This window comes from Myxocyprinus asiaticus, chromosome 46, assembly GCF_019703515.2.
Source record: "Myxocyprinus asiaticus isolate MX2 ecotype Aquarium Trade chromosome 46, UBuf_Myxa_2, whole genome shotgun sequence".
Taxonomy (NCBI): domain Eukaryota; kingdom Metazoa; phylum Chordata; class Actinopteri; order Cypriniformes; family Catostomidae; genus Myxocyprinus; species Myxocyprinus asiaticus.
This window is the reverse complement of record NC_059389.1, coordinates 24,695,503-24,723,278: the sequence shown is the minus strand read 5'-3', so window position 1 is coordinate 24,723,278 and position 27,776 is coordinate 24,695,503. Positions and strand designations below refer to the sequence as shown.

Sequence of the window (27,776 nt, the reverse complement as noted above, 5' to 3'; positions counted from 1 at the left end):
CTTCTTTCTGTACTAACATTATTCTTCCTACATACTTAAACACTGGGACACACTTTGGACACTTTTTTGACTTAAGCTCTTCACCATCATCAATATTTGTCCGTGAATCCTGACCCTCTGGTGAGTTAGAGGTTAACAGATCTGTAGCGGCGGAGCTGCTGTACTCTGACGCGGTGATGGAGTGCGCGGAGATGCGCTACCGCTCGAGGAGGATCCCGCGACCGCGTTCGAACTTTCCCCGGCGCTTTCGTCAGCAGCTGTAAGTTCTGCGCCGAAAGTTTACATCACGGGTGAGTCTGGTGTTTCATTTGACATTTTTAGCGCATGTCAAATCCAGTGAGACGCCACTGTATTGTAAAGCGCCTCCGCGCGCTGCACCTCATGCATATGAATCTCATAAATCTGACAGGTTCATTGAGCAGCATCCGACGGCTGCAGAGAGGTTTACTTTCATTTAATCATAGTTTACGTACTAGTCCTACACAAGTTACGTTATAAGTAAAGAGGTGCCAGTTAAACTGCTTTTGTAAAGCACACTCAGTCATTATTTTGTCAACCAACCTGATATCAACAACATATGTAGCCTGCAGCAACTGCAGATGAACGCTTCCAATAACTGACCATGGTAACGAAAGTTTCAGACAAAATACCATAGTTACTATAGTTATTACACTACTACAGTAAAATTGAGGTAACTTGGTTTTATCCTTGGTATGCTGACACTTATGCTTATACAAGCCTAATGTTAAAGGTAGGTCTCATTCTCTTTAATTTATTTAGACTTTACTGTAGGAACCATGTTATTTTAGGATTTATTTAAGTATTTTAAGTCACTATGGTAAAGGATGGTATATATTTAAAGGAACTAGTTTTGAAAAGTGCACTTGTGTTTGATCATTTTGTCAACATACTGGAGATGTTTCAAATGATGAGCAAAGATGAACCCATTCATGAACCCATAAAAATCCTTTTTAAATGTAAAAGGTCCTTAAAGCTGATGTATATGACTTTTTCTGTGTTAAAATGCTTTCTTCCATCCCAGTTTAATATGCAGAGACAACTATAAGTAAGCCATTTAAAGGTTAATTTTCTTGAAAATGGTAAACACTGTGTCTCTGTGGCGCTATAAATATTCCTGTTTGTTTTGAGCGACCCGCTTAGGCCTGCCCCAACAATGTTATTCTAACTATGGGACAATCTAAACGTTCAAACAACTGCAGACGAGGGGCGTATTCAGAAAGCTGTTTTGAAAACATTGTTCATTTTTGCATTTCTGTCCAGTGGCGCTAGTGTCGCAGAAATGACATACTTCAGCTTTAAGATGCCTTAAAAATAGGCTATTATAAGTAAAACAAAATAAAAAAATCTGAGTTGTATGAAACTGGTGCACTTTGAAGCCTTAAAGGGACAGTTCACCCAAAAATGAAAATTCTCTCATTTACTCACCCTAATGCATCCCAGATGTGTATGAATTTCTTTCTTCTACAGAACACAAAGATTTTTAGAAGAATATTTCAGCTCTGTAGTTCCATAAAAGCACATAAAGGCAGCATAAAAGTAATCCATTAGACTCCAGTGGTTAAATCCATATATTCAGAAGTGATATGATAGGTGTGGATGAGAAACAGATAAATATTTGTCACATTTTTGCTAGAAATGTTTCTTTCTGCCAGTAGGGGGCTTATGCATGAAGAATTTAAATAATAATAAATAAAAAAAAATAAAAAAAAAACCAGTAGAAGAATGTGAAAGTGAAGTTAAAGTGGAGATTGACTGAGCAGGGAGGAGAATTCATAGTTAAAAATTGACAAAAATATTGATCTGTTTCTCACACACACCTATCAAATAGCTTCTGAAGACATTGATTTAACCACTGGAGTCACATGGATTACTTTTATGCTGACTTTTGGAGCTTCAAAATTTTGGCACCCATTTACTTACAGTACATTGTATGGACCTACAGAGCTGAAATATTCTTCTGAAAATATTTGTTTGTGTTCTGCAGAAGAAAGTACAGTGCATCCGGAAAGTATTCACAGCGCTTCACTTTTTCCACATTTTGTTATGTTACAGCCTTATTCCAAAATGGATTAAATTAATTATTTTCCTCAAATTCTACAAACAACACCCCATAATGACAACATGAAAGAAGTTTGTTTGAAATCTTTGCAAATGTATAAAAAAAAAAAAAAAAAAAAAAAAAAAAAAAACACACACATGTACTTAAGTATTCACAGCCTTTGCTCAATACTTTGTTGAAGCAGCTTTGGCACCAATTACCAAAAAAATGTATTTTTGAGTATGATGCTACAAGCTTGGCACACCTATTTTTGGGCAGTTTCTCCCATTCTTCTTTGCAGGACCTCTCAAGCTCCATCAGGTTGGATGGGGAGCGTCGGTGCACAGCCATTTTCAGATCTCTCCAGAGATTTTCAATCGGGTTCAAGTCTGGGCTCTGGCTGGGCCACTCAAGGACATTCACAGAGTTGTCCCGTAGCCACTCCTTTGTTATCTTGGCTGTGTGCTTAGGGTCGTTGTCCTGTTAGAAGATGAACCTTCGCCCCAGTCTGTGGTCCAGAGCGCTCTGGAGCAGATTTTCATCAAGGATGTCTCTGTACATTGCTGCATTCATCTTTCCCTCGATCTGGACTAGTCTCCCAGTTCCTGCCGCTGAAAAACATCCCCACAGCATGATGCTGCCACCACCATGCTTCACTGTAGGGATGGTATTGGCCAGGTGATGAGCGGTGCCTGGTTTCCTCCAGACATGACACTTGCCATTCAGGCCAAAGAGTTCAATCTTTGTTTCTCATGGTCTGAGAGTCCTTCAGGTGCCTTTTGGCAAACTCCAGGTGGGCTGTCATGTGCCTTTTACTGAGGAGTGGCTTCCGTCTGGCCACTCTACCATACAGGCCTGATTGGTGGAGTGCTGCGAAGATGGTTGTTCTTCTGGATGGTTCTCCCCTCTCCACAGAGAAATGCTGGAGCTCTGTCAGAGTGACCATCGGGTTCTTGGTCACCTCCCTGACTAAGGCCCTTCTCCCCCTATTGCTCAGTTTGGCTCTAGGAAGAGTCCTGGTGGTTCCAAGCTTCTTCCATTTACAGATGATGGAGGCCACTGTGCTCATTGGGACCTTCAATGCTGCAGAAATTTTTCTGTACCCTTCCCCAGATCTGTGCCTCGATACAATCCTGTCTCGGAGGTCTACAGACAATTCCTTGGACTTCATGGCTTGGTTTGTGCTCTGACATGCACTGTTAACTGTGGGACCTTATATAGACAGGTGTGTGCCTTATCAAATCATGTCCAATTAACTGAATTTACCACAAGTGGACTCCAATCAAGTTGTAGAAACATCTCAAGGATGATCAGTGGAAACAGGATGCACCTGAGCTCAATTCTGAGTGTCATGGCAAAGGCTGTGAATACTTATGTACATGTAATTTTTTTCGTTTTTTATTTTTAATACATTTGCAAAGATTTCAAACAAACTTCTTTCACATTGTCATTATGGGGTGTTGTTTGTAGAATTTTGAGGAAAATAATGAATTTAATCAATTTTGGAATAAGGCCGTAACATAACAAAATGTGGAAAAAGTGAAGCGCTGTGAATACTTTCCGGATGCACTGTAAGTCATAGACATCTGGGATGGCATGAGGGTGAGTAAATGATGAGAGAATTTTCATTTTTGGATGAACTATTACTTTAAAGGAATAGTTCCCCCCAAAATGAACATTTATCATCATTTACTCAAAACAACTCATCAAACCTGTATGATTTTCACATCACCAAAGGAGATATTTTGCAGAATGCATAAGCTGCTCCTTTCCATGTAACAAAAATGTAAGGTGGTTCACGTTGGCAATCTCCAAAAAGCACCATAAAAGTAGCCCATTCAACTTGTGCGCTATATTCCAAGACTTCTGAAGCTATATGATAGCTGGTAAAGGAGGAACAGACCAAAATTTTATAAAAATTAAAAACACTTTTTTGTCCGCAAAGGGAAATTTGTCTTGAACTCATGGGGCCTCATTCATCATACCTTCGTAAATATATGAGTAAATTGGGAGTAAATTACATGTAAAATGTACCTTCCCGAAAACTTTCCTCCAGATTCACAAACGCTGCGCACACCCAAGATTTGCTCATTAAACGTGTGTATGTCAGTGAATTCCAAACATTCGTAAATAGCTTGCGTGTGGACGTTCATTAACAATAATCATAATCCACAGCCATGAAAATGCCATATAAGGAAGGCACCAGACTTGCTAGTAAATGCTATTAACATCTATGCAGAACAGTAATGAAATAATTTTTATGAACGAAGTGCATTCATATCATAAAATTTGGATTTTGCAAGCACAATAGCATCTCAAAGAAAGCATAGACTTACTCTGTCATCGCATGTTTTTGCTATCATCAGAGGCTCTTTTGTGAATCAAACAGACCATGAGGTCAATAAAAATGGTTTGACATGAAGCTTCACTGTAAAAGTTGTTCAGTTCACGCGGGGAGGAGGATGCCCATCACCATTAACCTTCTTTGGTTCAGTTCGCAGCGCATCGCCAGTATCATTGGTGAAACTTCTCGGGTAAATCATGATGGTAACAGTGATATACCTGCCTTGCAACTGGAAGAAGCTTCAGAGAAATAAGTGTAATGCCTAAAAAAGATCTTTGACCAAAATACTGTAAACTTATAAAGATTTGCAAGCTTTGACAATGTGCAAAAAATCGATTCACACGAAAAATCGTTCTGCTCGTGTTCCATGAATGAGGCCCATGATGCGTACACATACACAAAAGCTTGTCGTTCCCCTTTAAATCATTATATAAATAAAAATGATGAATAATAGAACAACAATGCCACCGAAACCATCACACACATTAAAAAGCATATAAACAGAACTCAAAAAGTCTCTTTTGTAAGTTGCTTTGGATAAAAGCATCTGCCAAATGAATAAATGTAAATGTAAAAAGTGCATCATATAATAATAAAAAAACTGAAAACCTTCAAATATAATTTGTGCTTCTAGTCAAATGAAAATGCGTGGCATCGCAGTGCAATTTGGTGTCATCGATGTCAAACTTTCAGCATCGTGTCTAGAGATGACATGTTTGAATATTTTGAATGAAATTTGATAGCTACGGCAGAGGTGGGAAGATTTGTAGTAAATAACGACTTAAACTTCTGTATATTTGTCACACAAATCTATCATATGGCTTCGAAAGATTTGAAATATAGCGTAAACATATTAGAAACAGTAAGGGTGTGTTCACACTTGTAGTTCGGTTCTCTTGGTCCTCTTGGTCCGGACCAAAAAAGAAAATGATACATTTAGTTCTGGTTCACTTAGCATTCACACTGGCATTTTTAACACCGGAACTAAAGATACAAAATAAGAGGTATCAGGAAAAAAATCACAAAACTGATTGGATAGCTTTTATGACGTATTTTTGCGACGGAACTTGCCGAGCATTCAAAACAATGCTGGCTGCTGGGCTAAATGTGCTCATTAGATTTATATATGTATATATATGGTGGTATTTTTACCAGCTGAGAACAAACGAAGAGCTAATAAAATGTGTAAAGGAGTCAAAACAGCGCCAGGAATTCCTCCGTTGCACACACAAATGAAGATATGCTGCAAAGACCGCTGACAACGGTTCCGACGCCTGTACCGAACTGTAATGAGCAACATAGCTCCTATGATGAGAAGAACCAGGTATGCTTGAGGTCAGTATTAGGCAAATTACTTCCTGTTTTTGGTCCGATTAGACGTCTTTGGTCCATGTTGCATTCATATATCAATCGAACCGCACCAGAGTTCGTTTGGAAGTGGACCGAGACCCACTATTCAGGCGGTCTTGGTCCGCTTGTTTGGTGTGCACCAAGGTTCGGATGGCAGCGTTCAAATGAACTGCACTAACAGAACAATCGCACCAGAGTTTGTTTTAATCGAACCAAACCTGCCAAGTGTGAACACACCCTAAAAGTACATTTTTGGAGCTTGACAACCTCCGTTCCTATTCACTTTCATTGCATGGAAAATAGAGGTCAGAACATTCTTCAAAACAGCTCCTTTTGCATTCCACAGATGAAAGTCAAATGCGTGAAACAGCATAAGGGTGAATAAATGATGGAAAAATAAACTGTAATGCTTTTAATTATCAGGATTTTAAAATGCATCTTCTAAATAAAAGGTGTGGTTAGAGGAGTGGATGAAAGTTGGAAAAGTGCAGATCCATGAGCTATTAAGGGACTCCAGCTGCGCCTCACTGAACCTAAATAAAAGCTGAGTGTCTGGGAGTTTTTCAGGCCAGCATTGAACTTTGGAGCTCTCAAGATGTCCTGTTGTTAGCCATTGTTAACACTTGTACTGTAACCAAAAGCATGTGCAATGTGTTATGACTCACCCTTCTCATTAACAAAACTGTTTGTGTCAGAGTTGTGCAGTTCTTCAGCAGAATAAAAAAAACAAAAAAAAAAGCCCTCAAAGTGGAATTCATTTGAAAATATGTAATGTGATACGGTATATTGAGCAATGACCATACACTTAAACCAACAGATTAAATCTGTGAACAACAAAAGGGCCAGTTTATCTTTTAGTTTATGTGAATTTATAGTGACCTCACAGAAAGCTCATTCCTGAAGATGACTTCATTTGAATCTGATAGTTTGTTGCTGTTGTAGAGAGGTGGTAAAAAGAATTTAGATTCTCTGAAGAAATTGTGAGTGGTGCTTGCCTGGGCAAAAGTCATCACCACAATGCTAAGGTGTTGTGGGTGGATGACAGGGCATTGGAGAAGGGTCTGTCTGCATCCTGCAAGACTACTAAAAGGCATGCACACTACAATAACACCCCCTTCAATGAACCTGTGAAATGCTGTGTTCTTTCAACAGTTGGATGTCACATTCATACACTGTGTTTGATTTATTTGAGTCCAGCAGGAAACTTACAACTACACCTCTCCCTAACCCTATACCTAACCCTCACCACAAAGATTAAAACTAAACAGTTTGTAAAACTATTAAATATACCGCAACTTAAAAGTTTTATAGAATGCAATCATACCACCGTACCACTGGAAACTATGCTAAACTAATAGGCTAACCGGTAAGCTTGTGAGCTAACTGGAGAAAACGGAACAAAGAAATTAATATCTTCGGTTTAATAATATGATACGTGACATACACTATATTGCCAAAAGTATTCGCTCATCTGCCTTTAGACGCATATGAACTTAAGTGACATCCCATTCTTAATCCACAGGGTTTAATATGACGTCGGCCCACCCTTTGCAGCTATAACAGCTTCAACTCTTCTGGGAAGGCTTTTCACAAGGTTTAGGAGTGTGTTTATGGGAATTTTTGACCATTCTTCCAGAAGCGCATTTGTGAGGTCAGACACTGATGTTGGACGAGAAGGCCTGGCTCGCAGTCTTCGCTCTAATTCATCCCAAAGGTGCTCTATCGGGTTGAGGTCAGGACTCTATGCAGGCCAGTCAAGTTCTTCCACACCAAACTCGCTCATCCATGTCTTTATGGACCTTGCTTTGTGCACTGGTGCGCAGTCATGTTGGAACAGGAAGGGGCCATCCCCAAACTGTTCCCACAAAGTTGGGAGCATGGAATTGTCCAAAATCTCTTGGTATGCTGAAGCATTCAGAGTTCCTTTCACTGGAACTAAGGGGCCAAGCCCAGCTCCTGAAAAACAACCCCACACCATAATCCCCCCTCCACCAAACTTCACAGTTGGCACAATGTAGTCAGACAAGTACCGTTCTCCTGGAAACCGCCAAACCCAGACTCGTCCATCAGATTGCCAGATGGAGAAGCGTGATTCGTCACTCCAGAGAACGCGTCTCCACTGCTCTAGAGTCCAGTGGCGGCGTGCTTTACACCACTGCATCCGACGATTTGCATTGCACTTGGTGATGTATGGCTTGGATGCAGCTGCTCGGCCATGGAAACCCATTCCATGAAGCTCTCTATGCACTGTTCTTGAGTTAATCTGAAGGCCACATGAACTTTGGAGGTCTGTAGCGATTGACTCTGCAGAAAGTTGGCGACCGCTGCGCACTATGTGCCTCAGCATCCACTGACCCCGCTCTGTCATTTTACGTGGCCTACCACTTCGTGGCTGAGTTGCTGTCATTCCCAATCGCTTCCACTTTGTTATAATACCACTGACAGTTGACTGTGGAATATTTAGTAGCGAGGAAATTTCACGACTGGACTTGTTGCACAGGTGGCATCCTATCACAGTACCACGCTGGAATTCACTGAGCTCCTGAGAGCGGCCCATTCTTTCACAAATGTTTGTAGAAGCAGTCTGCATGCCTAGGTGCTTCATGTTATACACCTGTGGCCATGGAAGTGATTGGAACACCTGAATTCAATTATTTGGATGGGTGAGCAAATACTTTTGGCAATATAGTGTATAATTTAAAAGTAATTTTTTTGTTATATTTACATAGTTAAGACAACATGTATGAATAATAAAGCAGTTGCATAGGAGTTTAAAAGAACTTTGCCAATAAAACAACTTTGTGATCCAAAAGGGGGTGTTACTTGGAGTTAGGGCTGGGTATTGACACAGATTTCCCGATTCGATTCCGATTCACAAGCTTTCGATTCAATTTCGATTCGATATCGATTCATATGGGTATATTTCAGTTATAATGGCACTTTTGCTTTTTATATGAAATTAATTCTCTCCCAGCCAAAGCTCTGAATTATCTAACCAGGTACAATATGGAAATATAAATTTGACTAATTATATTTTATTAGTTTTTCATCATTTTGGTCACATTTTAGCATTTTAAAAATGAACAAATCAATGCATTTAATCAATAAATATGATATTATATTGCATATATTATATTGTTAAATTTTTATTGTTAAATTGCATAATTTGTGCTATTTGCATGAATTTACATTGATTTGTTGAACGTGCTAAAAAACAGTACTGTGTCTTTAAGGAAATCCAGCATTTCTGTGAGCAACGTCTTTAAATTAGTGAATGTTAACGAGAGAGACAAATGGCTTTATCTGATCTGTGCTATGCCTAATTTCAATTATATGTTTCTTTTTTTGTTTATAATTAACAACTGAACGTAAAGAACAAAAAGGGTATTAAAAGATACATTATTAAATGAGAAATGGGTCGCGTGAATCTCGTCTTTGCACACCCATTGAACAACTTTTACTCTCAAAACAGTGAAAGGATTTCTCTGCTGAATACTCCACCACTATACTACACAATACATTCACTTGAGTGAAATGTAAAAATTTACCAGCCAGTTGCCAAATATATACATTTTGTCGCATATCGCAAAATTTGTTTGCAAATGCTAGTGATTTCCTCTCATTGTAGTGGAGGGTTGTTAAAGATTGATCCATGGCTTTTGAGAATCGATATTGAATCGACCAAAAAAAAAAAAAAAAAAATTATTCACCCAGCCTTACTTGGGCTGTCGTGTAGTGGGTTTTACTTGTTTACTTGCAGGACGCAGACAGATACACTTGGGGTGTTGCTAAGGTGTTCTGAGTGATTTTTTTAGCACATTGCTTTGCACTTTCTAGGGTGTTGAAACCTAAAACTTGTCAAAAAAATGTCTTGGTCATATTAAAGCCAAATCAATAAAGACAATAAAATACTTTTTATTTTATTTTATTTTTTTATGACATTTTCAGGACACTTTTTTTACCACTTTTCTGCACATTTTACCACACACTTTGTATTTTCTGTAATGCGTATATGGATGTTTTACTTTTACTATTTCCATTGTTTTCAATGATGATTCTCATGACCGTAATGCATATGGACGTTTTACTTGTACTATTCCCATTGTTTCCAATGATGATTCTCTTTATTGTTACGCATACAGATGTTTTACTTGTACTTTTCTCATTGTTTTCAGTGATGATTCTCATTACCGTAACGTGTATGGACGTTTTATTTTTACTATTCCCATTGTTTTCAATTATGATGCTCATTACCATAATGTGTATGAATGTTTTACTATTCCCATTGTTTTTAGTGATGATTCTCATTACCGTAACATGTACGGACGTTTTACTTTTACTATTCCCATTGTTTTCAATGATGATTCTCATTACCGTAACATGTACAGATGTTTTACTTTTACTATTTCCATTGTTTTAATTGATGATTCTGATTACCACAATGCATACAGACATTTTACTTTTACTGTTCCTATTGTTTTCAGTAATTATTCTCATTACCATAATGCATACAGACATTTGTTTTACATTATTATTGTTTTCAGTGATGATTCTCATTATTGTAACGCATACAGACGTTTTACTTTTACTATTTCCATTGTTTTCAATGATGATTCTCATTACCGTAACACATACAGACATTTTACTTTTACTATTCCCATTGTTTTTAATGAGTCTCATTATCGTAAAACGTACAGACATTTTAGTTGGACTATTTCCATTGTTTTAATTGATGATTCTCATTGCTGTAACATGCACGGACATTTTACTTTTACTATTCCCATTGTTTTCAGTGATGATTCCCATTACCGTAATACATATGGACATTTAACTTGTACTGTTCCCATTGTTTTTTAAATGATGATTCTCATTACCATAACATGTACGAATGTTTTACTTTTACTATTTCCATTGATTTCAGTGATGAATCTTATTACTGTAATGCTAACGGACATTTTACTTTTACTATTCCCATTATTGTCAGTGATGATTCTCATTACCGTAACATGTATGGACATTTTACTTATTTACAGTTCCCATTGTTTTAAATTATGATTCTCATTATTACTGTAATACAGACATTTTTATTCTACAAAATGTAGTTAAGAGAACAATTTTTTCTCTCTCAAGACTATCAAGTATAGTTCTACAGAATTCTTCCGTATGTAGCCGTGATGTCTTATACTTGACCAGTGTCTTATAAATAAACAGCAATAAGCTGTCCTAAAATTTCTTCTTTTCCAAGGGCTCTTAAATTTTCTGCATAAAAGCAAATGAAGTAGCAGAGATCATGAGTTCAAGCCAAAGCTGATAAGGCAGATAAGTACAGTTTTACACAGTGATTTGAAGAATCAAGGTAACCCTTTAGGACTTCTATCAAACCTGGCAATGATGCAAGTGAGAGCTTACTCAATGAAAGAGGAAAAAAAAAACTAATTAGCTATGAAGTACAATAAATTAAGCTGCCTTGCCAAGAAAAAACAGATATTGGCAAGTTTGCTCGTAACTTTAATGGATTTGGTGATTATTTGTTTTCAAATTGAAATCAAATGTATTAATTTTGGCTTGTGTTCTGTTGCGCAAAGGCCATTACAAGTTCATGGAATAGAGGCTATTTATGACAAGTGGATATAATATGTGTTATTTTATTATTTTATGCAGCAAAATATTGCTTTAATGCAATCATTTTCAATTTAAAAAGAATGTCACAGCAAACACTTCCAAAATGGACTTTTTGGAAAAAAAATTCTACTGTCAACAAAATCGTATTTTTCGCAGGTTTAATGCAAGGGTGATATTACAGAATTATGCAAAGTCTTGGCCTTGAAACTCTATTACATAGTCTATGAGAATAGTAGACTTCCATGATGAACATTTTGATGAAATGTGACAGTTGCTAAATGCTCTTTTGTTTTCTAAGTGGGTCTCTGACTATCATGTCTGTTAGTAATAACATGTCCCTGCTCCATGGGAAAAGTTCTCTCGTTTGTTGAATGCAGGAAGAATTCTCATTTGAATTTGTTTCTTTTAAAGTAAAAATTCTGGGCTTGGCAAAGCTGTGTTTAATTTGCTTTCCCCCTATCAGTGTTATAGATACAAATATGGTCCTTCTAGAAGTGGCAGAGGAGTTATGCTTCACTTAAGATGTTGCAGAATTTCAGCTCTGTTTTATGCCAAAAGGCACAACTGCCAAGAGGTCACCCTGAGGGAACTGCCACTCAGAGAATGCTTTCTGTTGCAGCTGGTATGTTGCCAACTATGTGCTGCAATGATTAAATTATTATTACTGGAATGTCTTTCATGCCAAATATTTGTGATTTCTGTGACTGGGATTTGTGCGAGACCAGCGCTTCTACCACGCTCTATTTTGTTACAGACAGATCAGGGTTGTCCCATAAGGGTGTTGATCTGGGTCAAATCACTTATCGTTGATCTCTCCACACTGCCTTTCCCAGCCCTGTTTCACTCTTTCTGCATTTAAATGACTGTGACTGAAAGGGAGTTAATAAGCAGGTTGTGTCTTTGGTGTTCAGATCTCAGGGAGGTAATTGGCAGGCATTCGTCTGTGGTGGTGGTATTCAGACGGGGTTGTAGATTAGGGTGACCATATTCTTTTTTTTCGTGGGGGGGGGGTTGGGGTGGGGTGGAATAATAGGGTTCAAAACAGAGTTACTATGAATGCAAACTTTAATCACTCTATTAGCATAACATAAATTTATATAAATAAATACAAATTTCCATCATTCTTTTGAATGTCCATGTACTAAAATAAAATATTTGATGTCATGAGTGTACCTTCATTTACTATTACTATTATTTTGAATGGCCATGGAAAATGAAGCAATGTGACAACAATTTTACCTGGTTGCAAAAAGTAGTCTGTTAATTTACCTGATAAACTTTCACCTTTTGCTGACCCTTTATGCTTCGCAGAGCTAATGTGTGCTTCTAAATCACTTGCACCTTTATTAGCAACTGACACATAAGTGCCAGCTTTGTCATACATTCTGCTTCTCACGGATCTCGACCTGGACGAAAGCATAGGAATTTTTTGTGCAAATCTTCTGTAAATTTGCACTTTCGTTTGGGCATTGTTTCCACTCAGCTGTCATTTGCTGCTACTGTCAAGCAACTGTTTGATGCTGAACACAACAGTGCTTTGCGCGTTCGTGGAGAGATTGACAGGCAGGAATTTGGCCAATAGTTGCTGCAAGCCTCTTATAATCGACCAATTGGTGTGTGAGAAGGCTGGACTTACAAAGAGGTGTTAAAGCAATGCAAACATGCGCGCACACACAATGAAGTATTAGACCAGATGCACATTATAATGCAACTAAAGGCGAATCCCGGACATTTTCGCAAATTTAGAAATCCCGGCCGGATGCTTTTTTAAGGTCCGAAAAAGAGGACATGTCCGGGAAAAAGAGGACGTATGGTCACCCTATTGTAGATGGTATCTGGGAGACAGTGAAAATTGCGTCAAGTATAAATAAAAACGTTGCTTTGTGGTTGCTAAGGTGTTCTGAGTGTTTGCGGTTGCTGTTGCTAAGGTATTCTGAGTGGTTTTTTTTTTGTGTGTGTTGCTATACAGTTGCCTAAGTGTTCTGAGTGGTTTTTAGTGTGTTGCTATACAGTTACGGTGTTCTGAGTGGTTGTTAGATTGTTGCCAGGGCATTATGCAGTTTTGAAGGTGTTCTTAGTGTTTTTTAGCACATTGGTATGTAGTTACTAGGGTGTTCTGAGTGTTTGCGGTTGCTGTTGCTAGGGTGTTCTCAGTGTTTTTTTAGTGTGTAGCTATGTGGTTGCTATGGTGTTCTGAATGGTTGTTTGGCGGTTGACAATGTGTTGCTATTCGGTTGCTAAGAGGATCTGAGTTGTTTTTAGCTCATTGCTAGAGTGTTCTCAGTGGTTACTGGGGCATTGCTTTGCAATTGCTAGGGTGTTCTGAGTGTTGTTGTTTATGAGTTTTCTGGGTGGCTGCTAGAGTGTTGATATGTGGTTGCCAAAGTGTTCTTAGTGTTTTATAAAGTGGTGCTGTACAGTTAGCTATGCTGCTCGTTGTGGTTGTTAAATGGTTGTACGCTTTTCTGAGTGGTTGTTGCGTGGTTGCCAGGGCATTGCTATGTGGTTGCTAGGGTGTTCTGAGTGGTTATTAGAGTGATGCTGTACAGTTACAGTGTTCTGAGTGGTTGTTGGGTGGCTGCTAGGGTTTTGATATGTGGCTGCTAAAGTGTTCTTAGTGGTTTTTAGAGTGTTACGGTGTTCTAAATGGTTGTTAGATGGTCACCAGGGCACTAAGCAGTTTCTTAGGTGTTCTGAGTGGTTTAACTCATTGCTAGAGTGTTCTGGGTGGCTGCTAGGGTGTTAATATGTGGTTGACAAAGTGTGCTTAGTGTTTTTTAAAGCGGTGCTGTACAGTTAGCTATGCTGCTCGTAGTGGTTGTTAAATGGTTGTATGGTGTTCTGAGTGGTTGTTGCGTGGTTGCCAGGGCATTGCTATGTGGTTGCTAGGGTGTTCTGAGTGGTTATTAGAGTGATGCTGTACAGTTACAGTGTTCTGAGTAGTTGTTGGGTAGTTGTTAGGGCATTTGATATGTGGTTGCTAAGGTGTTCTGAGTGTTTTTTTAGAGTGTTGCTATGCGGTTGTCTGGCTATTCAAAATGGTTTGTAGATCATTGCTGTACAGTTACAGTGTTCTGAGTGGTTGTTAGATAGTTGTAAGTTGTACTAAGTGGTTGTTGGGTGATTGCCAGGGCATTGCTATGTGGTTGCAATGGTGTTCTGAGTGGTGTTTTAGAGAGTTGCAGTATAGTTACAGGGTACTGTTGCCAGGGCATTGCGGTTTCTAATGTGTTCTGAGTGGTTTTTAACTAATTTCTAGAGTGTTCTGGGTGGTTACTGGGGTATTGCTTTGCAGTTGCTAGTTGCTTTAGTGTTTTGTTATGCTGTTGCTTAGGTGTTCTGAGTGTTTTAAGTGTTGCTATGTGGTTGCTAGTAGAGCCCGACCGATATGGGATTTTTGAGACTGATACCGATTTTAGAGAGGGAAAATTCAATGATTACCGATATGGTGGCCGATATATTAAATTTTTGAGCTGGAATGAAAACAGACCGTTTCTATGTGGATTTTTCACCGATTTTGCACCGATATGACTATGTAAAGGTACTCAGAAGGCTGCTTTCTTAAACAAATATTTTTGTCAAAGAATATTTGACATTATTATTATTATACATTGTCAACAAATTCTAGAAATGAACACTGAGAAAATAAAGAATAAAAATATAATAAATAGCTTAATAAACATCAGTACTGTATGTTTAGTATAAGTCAATTGCTGACCATTTAAATAAAGAATAAATAAAAATAAAACAAATAGCTAAATAAACATCAGTACTGTTTAGTATCAGTCAAATGCTGACCATTAAAATAAAGAAAGAATAAAAATAAAATAAATAGCTAAATAAACATCAGTACTGTTTAGTATCTGTCAAATGCTGACCATTAAAATAAAGAATGAATACAAATAAAATAAATAGCTAAATAAACATCAGTACTGTTTAGTATCAGTCAAATGCTGACTATATTAATACTGCCAAGTCAAGATAAACAGATATGCAGCAGTGTTACACCGTATTTTGCTATTCAAGTTCAGGGGAAACTTTCAACGGTGGAAAACCAGACTTTTAAATATGACAGTTTATAAATGCAATGACTGGAATTGTTCGGTTGAAGGAGGTACCAAACTGTGAATCCTGAACAAAACAGTTTGGTGAATACATGTTTACACATTAACACATTGTGTCTCACCAACTAGGTAACAACATACAGTTGTGCTCAAAAGTTTGCATACCCTTGGAGAATTGGTAATATATGTACCATTTGAAAGAAAACATGAGTGAACAGGCAAAACACATTTCTTTTATTTCTTATGGGATTCATATTCAACTGTAGGTTATAACAGAATGGCACAATCATAAAACTCTGGAAGGTCCAAGAGCGTCCCATGCACAGCTTTCGTGCAGAAGAATGCAAATTGTCTGCCAGTATTTTCTGATAACATGCTGCATTCATCTTGCCATCAATTTTCACAAGATTCCCCGTGCCTTTAGAGCTCACACACCCCCAAAACATCAGTGAATCACCACCATGCTTCACAGTGGGGATGGTATTCTTTTCACTATAGGCCTTGTTGACCCCTCTCCAAACATAGCGCTTATGGTTGTGACCATAAAGCTCTATTTTGGTCTTGTCACTCCAAATTACAGTGTGCCAGAAGCTGTGAGGCGTGTCAAGGTGTTGTCAGGCATATTGTAACCAGGCTTTTTTGTGGCATTGGCGCAGTAAAGGCTTCTTTCTGGCAACTCGACAATGCAGCTCATTTTTGTTCAAGTATCGTCGTATTGTGCTCCTTGAAACAACCACACTGTCTTTTTCCAGAGCAGCCTGTATTTCTTCTGAGGTTACCTGTGGGTTTTTCTTTGTATCCCGAACAATTCTTCTGGCAGTTGTGGCTGAAATCTTTCTTGGTCTACCTGACCTTGGCTTGGTATCAAGAGATCCCCGAATTTTCCACTTCTTAATAAGTGATTGAACAGTACTGACTGGCATTTTCAAGGCTTTGGATATCTTTTTATATCCTTTTCCATCTTTATAAAGTTCCATTACCTTGTTACGCAGGTCTTTTGACAGTTCTTTTCTGCTCCTCATGGCTCAGTATCTAGCCTGCTCCGTGCATCCACGTGAGAGCTAACAAACTCATTGACTGTTTATACACAGACACTAATTGCAATTTAAAAAGCCACAGGTGTGGGAAATTAACCTTTAATTGCCATTTAAACCTGTGTGTGTCACCTTGTGTGTCTGTAACAAGGCCAAACATTCAAGGGTATGTAAACTTGTGATCAGGGCCATTTGGGTGATTTCTGTTATCATTATGATTTAAAAAGGAGCCAGACAACTATGTGATAATAAATGGCTTCATATACTATCCTTAAATAAAAGACAGTTTTTTTGCATGATCAGTCATATTTTCATATATTACAATGCCAAAATTTCACAGTTTCTGCCAGGGTATGCAAACTTTTGAGCACAACTGTAGCATGAAATCAACACTCATCAGACACAATCCACCACCGCACTGTTGTCTGCTGAGCTGCAAAAAGATGCTCTGACAAACTATAGCTGGCTAACATGCAAACAGATGTGATAAACATGAGTGACATGGTTGTCAGGGGCAGAGTTAACATTATATTAGTTATACTGAAAAGGGAAAATTATGGGGTTATTAAGTTTACAGTATGTATTTCACAAACTAGTTAACTTACCGAGACACAGCTGAACTCCGCCCTGTCTGCAGAGCCACCGTCAGCTCAGCTCTGTAAACAATGGAGTCAGAGCGCACTCTGCTGGACAAACTACGCTATGACACCAATTCTAAAGCATTGTTTTCTACATTATATGTTCTGAAAATAGTTTTCATATCGGCGATAATATCGGCCGACCGATATATCGGTTCAGAGTGGTTCTTAGCATGTTGATAGAGTATACTGGGTGGTTGCTAGGGTGTTGATATGTGGTTGCCAAAGTGTTCTGAGTGGTTTTAGAGTGTTGCTGTACAGTTATGTTGTTCTGAGTGGTTATTAGATGGCTGCCAAGGCACTATGCAGTTTCTTAGGTGTTCTGAGTGGTTTAACTCATTGCAAGTCTTCTGGGAGTCTTCTCTCCTCTCTAGTAATTTGGCTCATAGTCTTAATAATGATAGGATTTGACTAACTGGGGCCCAGGTCAGGAAGCAGACAAACTGGTTAACCCGAATGTCTGCTAGCTGCCTTGAGACATCACACAGGTCACATAAACTACAACACAAAGAGACCATATCACCTAGATATCACATAGAGACTGTGTCTGTTCCCCGAACTACCAAACACAAAACAATCACTAAATCATTTAGAAATGTTTTTTATTAAGGTCAAACTTGAAAAAAATAAAAATAAATTGAAGATAAACATCATATAAAGGTAGGGCTACTAAACTTTAGATCTCTTTGTAAAAGCGCTAATTGTAAATGAAATTATTACAGATCATAGTTTGGATGCACTCTGTTTGACTGAAACCTGGCTTAAACCAGATAAATGAATCTACTCCCCCAGGTTATTGTTATAAACATGAGCCTCACCTGAAGGGTCAAGAAGGAGGTGTTGCTACAATTTACAGTGACGTTTTTGGTGTTACTCAGAGGATATACGTTTTTTTGTCTTTTGAACTAATAATGCTTAAGATGACACCGTCAGATATAAATAAAAAATCTCTGTCGTCTTTTGCCCATGCTATAGTATATAGATCACCCGGGCCTTACTCTGGTTTCCTTGGTGAATTTTCACATTTTCTATCAGATCTAGTAGTTAATATAGATAGAGCTTTAATTGTTGGTGACTTCAACATTCACATAGATAATGAAACTAACACATTGGGATTAGCATTTATGGATATTCTTAACTCTCTTGGAGTCAGACAAAATGTGACAGGACCAACTCATCACCATAATCATCCACTAGATTTAATTCTGTCATATGGAGTTGATGTTGATACTATAGAAATTCTACCGCAGAGTGATGACATCTCAGATCATTACCTCGTCTCTTGTTTGTTGCGATCAGCTAATGTCACTCAGTGTACACCATACTATCGTTCAGGTAGAAATATTCTTTCAACCACTAAAGATAGCTTCACTAATAATCTTCCAGAGTTGTATCACATACTCAGTAAGCCAAAAAGTCTAGAAGAACTTGATGTAATAACAGAAAGTATAAATACAGTCTTCTCTAGCACTCTTGATAGTGTCTCCCCCCTTTGATTAAAGAAAATTAAAGAAAAAAGCCCTGCATGGTGGTACAATGATCACACTCAAGCTCTCAAGAGAGCAACTCGGAAAATGGAGCGCAAGTGGAAGAATACAAAATTAGAGGTAATTTGTGATGCATGGAAGGATAGTGTCTGTAGCTACAGACAGGCACTAAAAGCTGCCAGGTCAGCATATTTTAGCAAACTCATAGAAAATAACCACAACAATCCTAGGTGTTTATTCAATACTATGGCTAAATTGGTTAGGAATAAAGCATCAACTGAACCAGATATTCCGTCACAGCACAATAGTAATGACTTCATGAATTTCTTTACTGATAAAATTGGAATTATGCAATCAACTGTCACAGCACCCCAGAAAACATTGTCTCATAATTTTGCTCACAAGCAACTTCAATCCTTCACTGTCATTGGTCATGAAGAGCTAACATAACTTATCAAAAAATCAAAAGCCACATCATGTATGTTAGATCCAATATCAACTAAGCTCTTAAAAGTGGTATTCCCAGTAATCTCAGAACCTCTTCTTAATTTTATTAATTCCTCACTATCCTTGGGACATGTCCCAAGAAACTTTAAAATGGCAGTTACCAAACTGCTTATTAAGAAGCCACAGCTTTATCCTAAAAAATTGGATAATTACAGACCAATTTCAAAATTACCATTTATGTCAAAAATACTAGAAAAGGTAGTGTCCTCCCAACTTTATTCATTTCTACAGAGAAATGGAATATATGAAGAATTTCTGTCAGGATTTAGGTCCCATCACAGTACAGAGACTGCACTTATCAGAGTTACAAATGACTTGCTCTTATGATCTGATTGCGGCTGCATTTCTCTTCTAGTGCTTTTAGATCTTAGTGCTGCCTTCGACAAGATAGATCACGACATTCTCTTGAATAGGCTGGAGAATTATGTTGGTATTAATGGACTTGCATTAGCATGGTTTAGGTCCTATTTATCAGACCACTACCACTTTGTATGTGTAAATGAGGTTTATCAGAAATTGTCAAATCAAACAAAAGTTAAGTATGGAATGCCACAGGGATCAGTTTTAGAACTTCTGCTTTTCTTATAAAATTTTCCCCTGGGAAATATTATCAGGAATCATGGAATAAGTTTCCACTGTTATGCCGATGATAACCAACTTTATATTTCTTCTAAACCCAACGAAAATTCACAATTCTCCAAATTAGCAGAGTGTATCAGTGAAATCAAAGATTGGATGGCCAGAAATTTCCTTCTACTCAATTCCGACAAAACAGAGGTACTAATGATTGAACCAAAAACCTGTAAAAATAAGCAGCTAAAATATAATTTGACTCTCGATGGATGTACTGTTACGTCGTCTTCTACAGCAAAGATCTTAGGTGTTATATTTGATACCAATCTGTCCTTTGAAAATCAGATTTCCAATGTTTGTAGAACAGCATTCTTCCACATGAGAAATATTGCTAAATTACGACACATTTGCCGATGCCGAAAAACGAATTCATGCGTTCATGACCTCAAGACTAGATAATTGTAATGCATTACTGGGAAGATGTCCAGCAAGTTCAGTTAATAAACTTCAATTGGTTCAAAATGCAGCTGCCAGAGTGCTGACTAGAACCAAGAAATATGATCATATTAGCGCAATTCTATCGTTGTTACATTGGCTACCTGTTAAATTTCGTATACATTTTTAAATTTGTAAACTACATACAAAGCTTTGAATGGTCTAGCTCCACAGTACTTAAGTGACCTTCCATCACGTTCATTACGATCACAAAATTCTGGCTTGTTAATAATTCCAAGAATATCAAAATCCACAAAAGGAGGTAGATCCTTTTCATACTTGGCTCCTAAACTATGGAATAGTCTCCCTAACACTGTTCGGGATACAGACACACTCACTCTGTTTAAGTCTACACTAAAGACTCATCTATTTAGCCAGGCATACACCTAATTTATCCTTTAACTCACAATGAGGCTGCTTTAGTTAGGTCTCCAGGAACCAGAAACATCCATCATGATTTATAACTCTGCATAAAATTGAATGGCATCTACGCTAATATAAATTTTTCTGTTTCCATGTCTCACCCTTTGGATTCATATCCCAAAGTTACCAGAGCCAGCCAGATCCAGCTCCGTTCCTGCTTGGTGTCAGACTCCACTGCTACGTGTCGCTGAAAGATGACGACAAACTACAGCCGGTGCCGGCCAGACATCACTTGAGTCTTTTGACTTCAGAAGATGAACTGATGCCAACTCCAACTGTAAGACATGAGATACTTCATATGCCACTGCCTGAACCTTGGACTTAGGATGGACCCCACCGAACCTCACCGAAATGACCTACAGGTTGAACTGTCTATTGATGGACTACACTCTTGAATTGGAATACACTGACTATCATTTAATTGCCAAAAAAAGCCTTCATCAGCCAACTAACAAAGAACAATGCATCAATGTGAACTTCTGCAGTTAATCCAGGATGGACTTCAAAGACATTAGTCATTCATCTTAAAGTTAAAAAATATTTTTTCTTTTTTTCTTTTTAAAAAAAGACAGTGGGCCTTAACGCTTACTTAAAGAGCACCTATTATGGTTTTTCAAATATTACCTTTCATGTAGTGTGTCATATAGCTGTTTGTGAATGTAAAAAAGTCTGCAAAGTTTCAAAAATCAAAGTGTACGACAAATGGAGTTATTGACTCCAAAAAGAAAGAACTGATTCTGAACACCTGAAACGAGTCATTAGTAATTCCAGACTTACTTCTTGTATTAACCTATGTAATTTGGTAACAAAAAACCCACCTCTGGTCTTCATTGGCCGCTCGCGAACAGCTTTGACCCGCCCTCAAACACTTCACTAAGCAGTAGACCAACAGACTGGGACATCTGACCAATCAGAGCAGAGTAGGCTCTCTGAAAGGAGGAGTTTAGAATGAATCCTTTTTTTTGGGGGATTTTCCCCCTTTTTCATCCAATTTGGAATGCCCAATTCCCAATGCACTTTTAAGTCCTCGTGGTCGTGTAGTGATTCGCCTCAATCTGGGTGGCGGAGGATGAATTCCAGCTTCCCAGAATCCCAGCGTCTGAGACCGCCAACCCGTGCATCTTGTCACGTGGCTTGTTGAGCGCGTTGCCACAGAGACATTCACGCCATTAACTGCGGCATCCACGCGCCCCACCGAGAACAAACTACATTATAGCGACCACGAGGAGGTTACCCCATGTGACTCTACCCTCCCTAGCAACTGGGCCAATTTGGATGCTTCAGCATTATCCTGCTGAAAGAGGCCATTGCCATCAGGGGATACTGTTGCCACGAAGGGGTGTATGTGGTTGCAACTGGAGTCACTCAGCACGCCCTGGGATTCGAACTCGCAAACTCCAGGGGTGGTAGCCAGCGTCTTTTACCACTGAGCTACCCAGGCCCCCAGAATGAATCCTTTAGAATGGATCATTGAACGAGTTGTTTTTGACACTGGAAAAAAAAAAGGTAATGCTGCAATTTAAATTATGAGCAAATTAAAGTGTTTTTTGACCTTGGATGCATGTAAATCTATTGTATGAGACCTTTAAAACAAAATTAGGCACATTTAAAAACCATAATAGGTGCTCTTTAATTTACAAATTTAAAACCATGACTTACACTTTACATAAATAACTAATATTGGCATTATATTCATGTTGTTTTGCCAGAGGGGAACTGGCCCCCACAGTGAGCCTGGATTCTCCCAAGGATATTTTATTCCATTAACATAGATCTTATGGAGTTTTGCCACAGTCGCCTTCAACGTGCTCGCAGGGGTTCTAAATACAATTATTATTTAATTATTTAATTTCTATCCTCAATTTACAATCATATTTAATCAAACTACAAAATGATCACTCTAAACTTTATTGATATTACAGTTTCATTTTTTGCTAATGCATGAATTCCTGTTAAGCAGCTTGAAACAATGTGTGTTGTGAAAAGCAATATACAAATAAAAATGACTTGACTTGATTCCACGGGTCATCTGGGTGGCTGCTAGGGTGTTGATATGTGGTTTCCAAAGTGTTTTGAGTGGGTTTTAGAGTGTTGCTGTACAGTTACGGTGTTCTGAGTGGTTGTTAGGTGGTTGCTAGGACATTGCTATGTGGTTACTAAGGTATGCAGTTTTTCTTTTAGTGTGTTGCTACATGGTTGCCTGGGTGTTCTGTGTTTTTAGAGTGTTTCTGTACAGTTAACGTGTTCTGAGTGGCTGTTAGATGGTTGTATGGTGTTCTAAGTGGTTGTTTGGTGGTTGCCAGGGCATTGCTATTTGGTTGCTAGGGTGCTCTGAGTGTTTTTTAGAGTGTTGCTTTACAGTTAAGGTGTTCTGAGTGGTTTTTAGAGAGTTGCTGTACAGTTACCGTGTTCTGAGTGGTTGTTGGATGGTTGCCAGGGTATTATGCAGTTTCTTAGATGTTCTGAATGGTTTATCTCATTGAAAGGGTCATCTGGGTGGCTGCTAGTGTGTTAATATGTGGTTGCCAAAGTGTTCTGAGTGTTTTTTAGAGTGTTGCTGTACAGTTAGCAATGATGCTTGTAGTGGTTGTGAGATGGTTGCATGGTGTTCTGAGTGGTTGTTGCGTGGTTGCCAGGGCATTGCTATGTGGCTGTTAGGATGTTCTGAGTGGTTTTTAGAGTGGTGCTGTTCATTTACCGTGTTCTGGGTGGTTGTTAGGGGGATGCAAGGGCATTGCTTTGCGGTTATTCCGGTGTTTTTGGTGTTTTTTTTAGTGTGTTGCTATGCGGTTGTCTGGGTGTTATGAGTGGTTTTTAGATAGTTGTTGTACAGTTACGGTGTTCTGAGTGGTTGTTAGATAGTTGTAAGTTGTTCTAAGTGGTTGTTGGCTGGTTGCCAGGGCATTGGTATTTGGTTGCTATGGTTTTCTGAGTGGTTGTTTAGAGAGTTGCTGTACATTTACAGTGGTTTGAGTGGTTGCCAGGGCATTGCGGTTTCTAAGGTGTTCTGAGGGGTTTTTAACTCATTTCTAGAGTGTTCTGGTTACTAGGACATTGCTTTGTGGTTGCTAGGGTGTTCTGAGTGTTGTTGTTTTTTAGTGTGTTGCTATGGTGTTGCAAGGGTGTTCTGAGTGTTTTTTGAGTGTGTTGTTATGCTGTTGCTTAGGTGTTCTGAGTCTTTTAAGTGTTGCTATGCGGCTGCTAGGGTGTTCTGGGTGGCTGCTAGGGTTTTGATATGTGGCTGCTTAAGTGTTCTGAGTGGATTTTAGAGTGTTGCTGTATAGTTATGGTGTTCTAAATGGTTGTTAGATGGTTGCCAGGGCACTAAGCAGTTTCTTAGGTGTTCTGAGTGGTTTAACTCATTGCTAGGGTGTTCTGCGTGGCTACAAGGGTTTTGATATGTGGCTGCTTAAGTGTTCTGAGTGGATTTTAGAGTGTTGCTGTATAGTTATGGTGTTCTAAATGGTTGTTAGATGGTTGCCAGGGCACTAAGCAGTTTCTTAGGTGTTCTGAGTGGTTTAACTCATTGCTAGGGTGTTCTGGGTGGCTGCTAGCGTGTTGATATGTGGTTGCCAAAGTGTTCTTAGTGTTTTTTAGAGCGTTGCTTTACAGTTAGCTATGGTGCTCGTAGTAGTTGTTAAATGGTTGTACAGTGTTCTGAGTGGTTGTTGCATGGTCGCCAGGGCATTGCTATGTGATTGATATGATGTTCTGCATGATTATTAGAGTGTTGCTGTACAGTTACAGTGTTCTGAGTGGTTGTTGGGTAGTTGCCAGGGCATTTCTATGCGGTTGCTAAGGTGTTCTGTTTTTTTTTTTTTTTTTTTTTTTTTACTGTGTTGCTTTGCGGATGCCTGGGTGTTCTGAGTTGTTTTTAGAGCGTTGCTGTACAGTTACGGTTATCTGAGTGGTTGTTAGATGGTTGTACGGTGTACTGAGTGGTTGTTAGATGGTTGCCAAGGCATTGCTATTCAGTTGCTAAGCAGTTTTGAGTGTTTTTTTAGTGGGTTACTATGCGGTTGCCTGGGTGTTCAGAGCGTTGCTCTGCAGTAACGGTGTTCTGAGTAGTTGTTAGATGGTTGCCAAGGCACTACGCAGTTGCTATGGTGTTCTGATTGGTTTTTAACTCATTGCAAGAGTCCTCTGGGTGGTTGCAAGGGTCATCTATGTGGCTTCTAGGATGTTGATATGTGGTTGCTTCGAAGTTTTGAGTGTTTTAGCATGTTGATAGAATTAAGAAGGTGCTCTGAGCAGTTGTTAGGTGGTTGCCAGGACATTGCTATGTGGTTGCTAAGGTGTTCTGATTTTTTTGTAGCATGTTGCTGTAGTTACAGTGTTCTGAGGGGTTTAAAGTGGTTGCCAAGGTGTTGCTATGTGGTTGTTAAGGTGTTCTGAGTGGTTGTTAGATAGGTTGCCAGGGCACTATGCAGTTGCTATGGTGTTCTGAGTGTTTTTTTATAACTCATTGCAAAAGTCTTCTGGGTGGCTGCTAGGGTGTTGATATGTGGTTGCTACATTGTTCTGAATGTTTTAGCTTGTTGATAGAATGAAGAAGGTGTTCTGAGCAGTTGTTAGGTGGTTGCCAAGGTGTTGCTATGTGGTTGTTAAGGTGTTCTGAGTGTTTTTTTAGTGTGTTGCTACATGGTTGCAAAAGTGTTCTCAGTGGTTGTTAAGCGGTTGACAGAACACGGCTATACGGTAGTTCAGGTGTTCTGAGATTTTTTTAGTGTGTTGCTGTATTAACAGTGTTCTGAGTGATTGTTTGGTGGCTGCCAAGGTGTTGCTATGCAGTTGCTAAGGTGTTCTGAGTGATTGTTAAGTAGTTGCCAGGGCATTGCTAGGGTGTTCTAGGTTGTTGCCAGGTGGTTTGCCCAAGTTAAAAGTGCCCACTCCCAAGTCTTGATGATTTTCTGGATATTCTTTAGATATGATCAGGTCTCTCATTCCATGCAAGTCTATAGGATAATTTTGCCCTTTTTATTGTTCACCAGTGGCAAATTGTACAATTGTTTACAAAAAGTAATAGCAAATCTCTCCTCACCAAGCGGTACAATTTCAGGTATCGCTCATGTCTGTAGAACAAATGTGGGGTACAAGTGCCAAAGTTTATTATGTAGGGTTAGGGGTTTGTTTAAATACCTAACCCTAAGAATGGTCAATAGTAATAGTGCTGCTTGCCTTAGCAAGTGCTGCTAAATATGAAATAAAGCTAAAATAAAGACTAAATCGAAATGAGTATGTGTGCAGATATTTGCAGCTATCTGTTCTTGTTGGCTTAGGGTTGTTCTTTGTACCAAGGCGATAAATGTGGTGAGAAATGTAATGAATTCTGTACTTTTGACAGAATTGATAAGGACTAGTGAAAGACGAAAAGTGAATTTGGAAAAAAGGGAGCGTTTTATGGATAAACCAAGCCAAAAGTATGTTCCACTTGGTAGACCTGACCCCATTTTTTTCAGTCTGGCAATATTTTGTTTAAATGTGCTCATGAACCACAGCCAAACTTGTATCATCATACATCATGTGTAAGAGTTCTCTTCTTTCAATTAACTATATCTCCAGTTACAAAATTTTTTGAGCTTCTCAAAATGCTGTAAATTATAGCAAACGGCTTCATTGGAAGCAGAAAACGTATGGTATGATTTTGTTTCATTTTATTTTTGTACCGTTTTGCCAGGATCTATCGTAAGAGTCAAAGCTTTTGTACCGTGACCTAAAATAAAGTTTAAAGTTTAATCTGATTTATGACTTATATTGGTCCTGGAAGTATATTAATATGCCATAAAAAAGACATCAAAATGAACTGTTTTGAAGGAAATCTGTGCATCCATTTGTATTGAATAGGTGGAAACATGGCTTGGCCCTTTGATCTCTGTCTATAAATTAATTAGTGCGCTCCATACCACTTGCAAACATGCAAATGCACTCTCTAGTGTCCCTGGGCAGAATCCAAGTCCAAAATCTGATCTAATCCACCTTCATTTCCTGTCAGTGTATTCATCTTTACCGTAATGCACCTCAAGGCATGCAGTGAGGAGGATTACACCTTACACAAGGCAATAAATCAAATGCAATACTTTGAATGCAGCATAAACACTGTATATACACCCTGATCAGCCACAATATTAAAACCACCTGCCTAATATCGTGTAGGTCCCCCTCGTGCCACCAAAACAGCCCTGACCCGTCTAGGCATGGACTCCACAAGACCTCTGAAGATGTCCTGTGGTATCTGGCACCAAGACGTTAACAGCAGATCCTTTAAGTCCTGTAAGTTGTGAGGTGGGGCCTCCATGGATCAGACTTGTTGGACAGCATATCCCATAGATGCTCAATCGGATTGGGATCTGGGGAATTTGGAGGCCAAGTCAACACCTTGAACTCTTTGTCATGTTCATCAAACCATTCCTGAACAGTTTTTGCAGTGTGGCAGGGCGCATTATCCTGCTGAAAGAGGCCACTGCCATCAGGGGATACCATTCCCATGAAGGGGTGTACGTGGTCTGCAACAATTTTTAGGTAAGTGGTACATGTCAAAGTAACATCCGCATGAATGCCAGGACCCAAGGTTTCCCAGAGCATCGCACTGCATCAGCTGGCCTACCTTCTTCCCATGGTGCATCCTGCTGCCACCTCTTCCCCAGGTAAACAACGCACACGCACCTGGCCGTCCACATGATCTAAAAGAAAACATGATTCATCAGACCAGGCCACCTTCTTCCATAGCTCTATGGTCCAGTGCTAACGCTCACTTGTCCATTGTAGGTGCTTTTGGCGGTGGACAGGGGTCAGCATGGGCACTCTGACCAGTCTGCGGCTACGCAGCCCCATACGCAGCAAGCTGAAATGCACTGTGTGTTCTGACACCTTTCTATCATGACCAGCATTACGTTTTTCAGCTATTTGTGCTATAGTAGCTATTCTGTGGTATCGGACCAGATGGGCTAACCTTTGCTATATACACAGTATACTGTGTGTATATATATACACATACACACAATATATGCAATATATATACAGTATATATTTGAGCTGAACACGCTCAAAACAGTGGAGATGATAGTAGACTTTAGAACACCCCAACACTGACCCTGCTCACCATTCTAAACAGCACTGTGGCAGCAGTGGAGTCATTCAGGTTCCTGGGCACTACCATCTCACAGGACCTGAAGTGGGACAC

General features: G+C 39.0%; 1 long non-coding RNA gene across 1 annotated transcript; it reads left to right on the top strand.

The window, feature by feature from the left end:
- On the top strand, nt 1–26,364 carry LOC127435666 (uncharacterized). Its single transcript, XR_007896278.1, has 3 exons — nt 1–290; nt 11,839–11,997; nt 20,720–26,364. It is a non-coding gene; the product is annotated as an uncharacterized LOC127435666 (long non-coding RNA).
- The last annotated feature ends 1,412 nt before the right edge of the window (nt 26,365–27,776 follow it).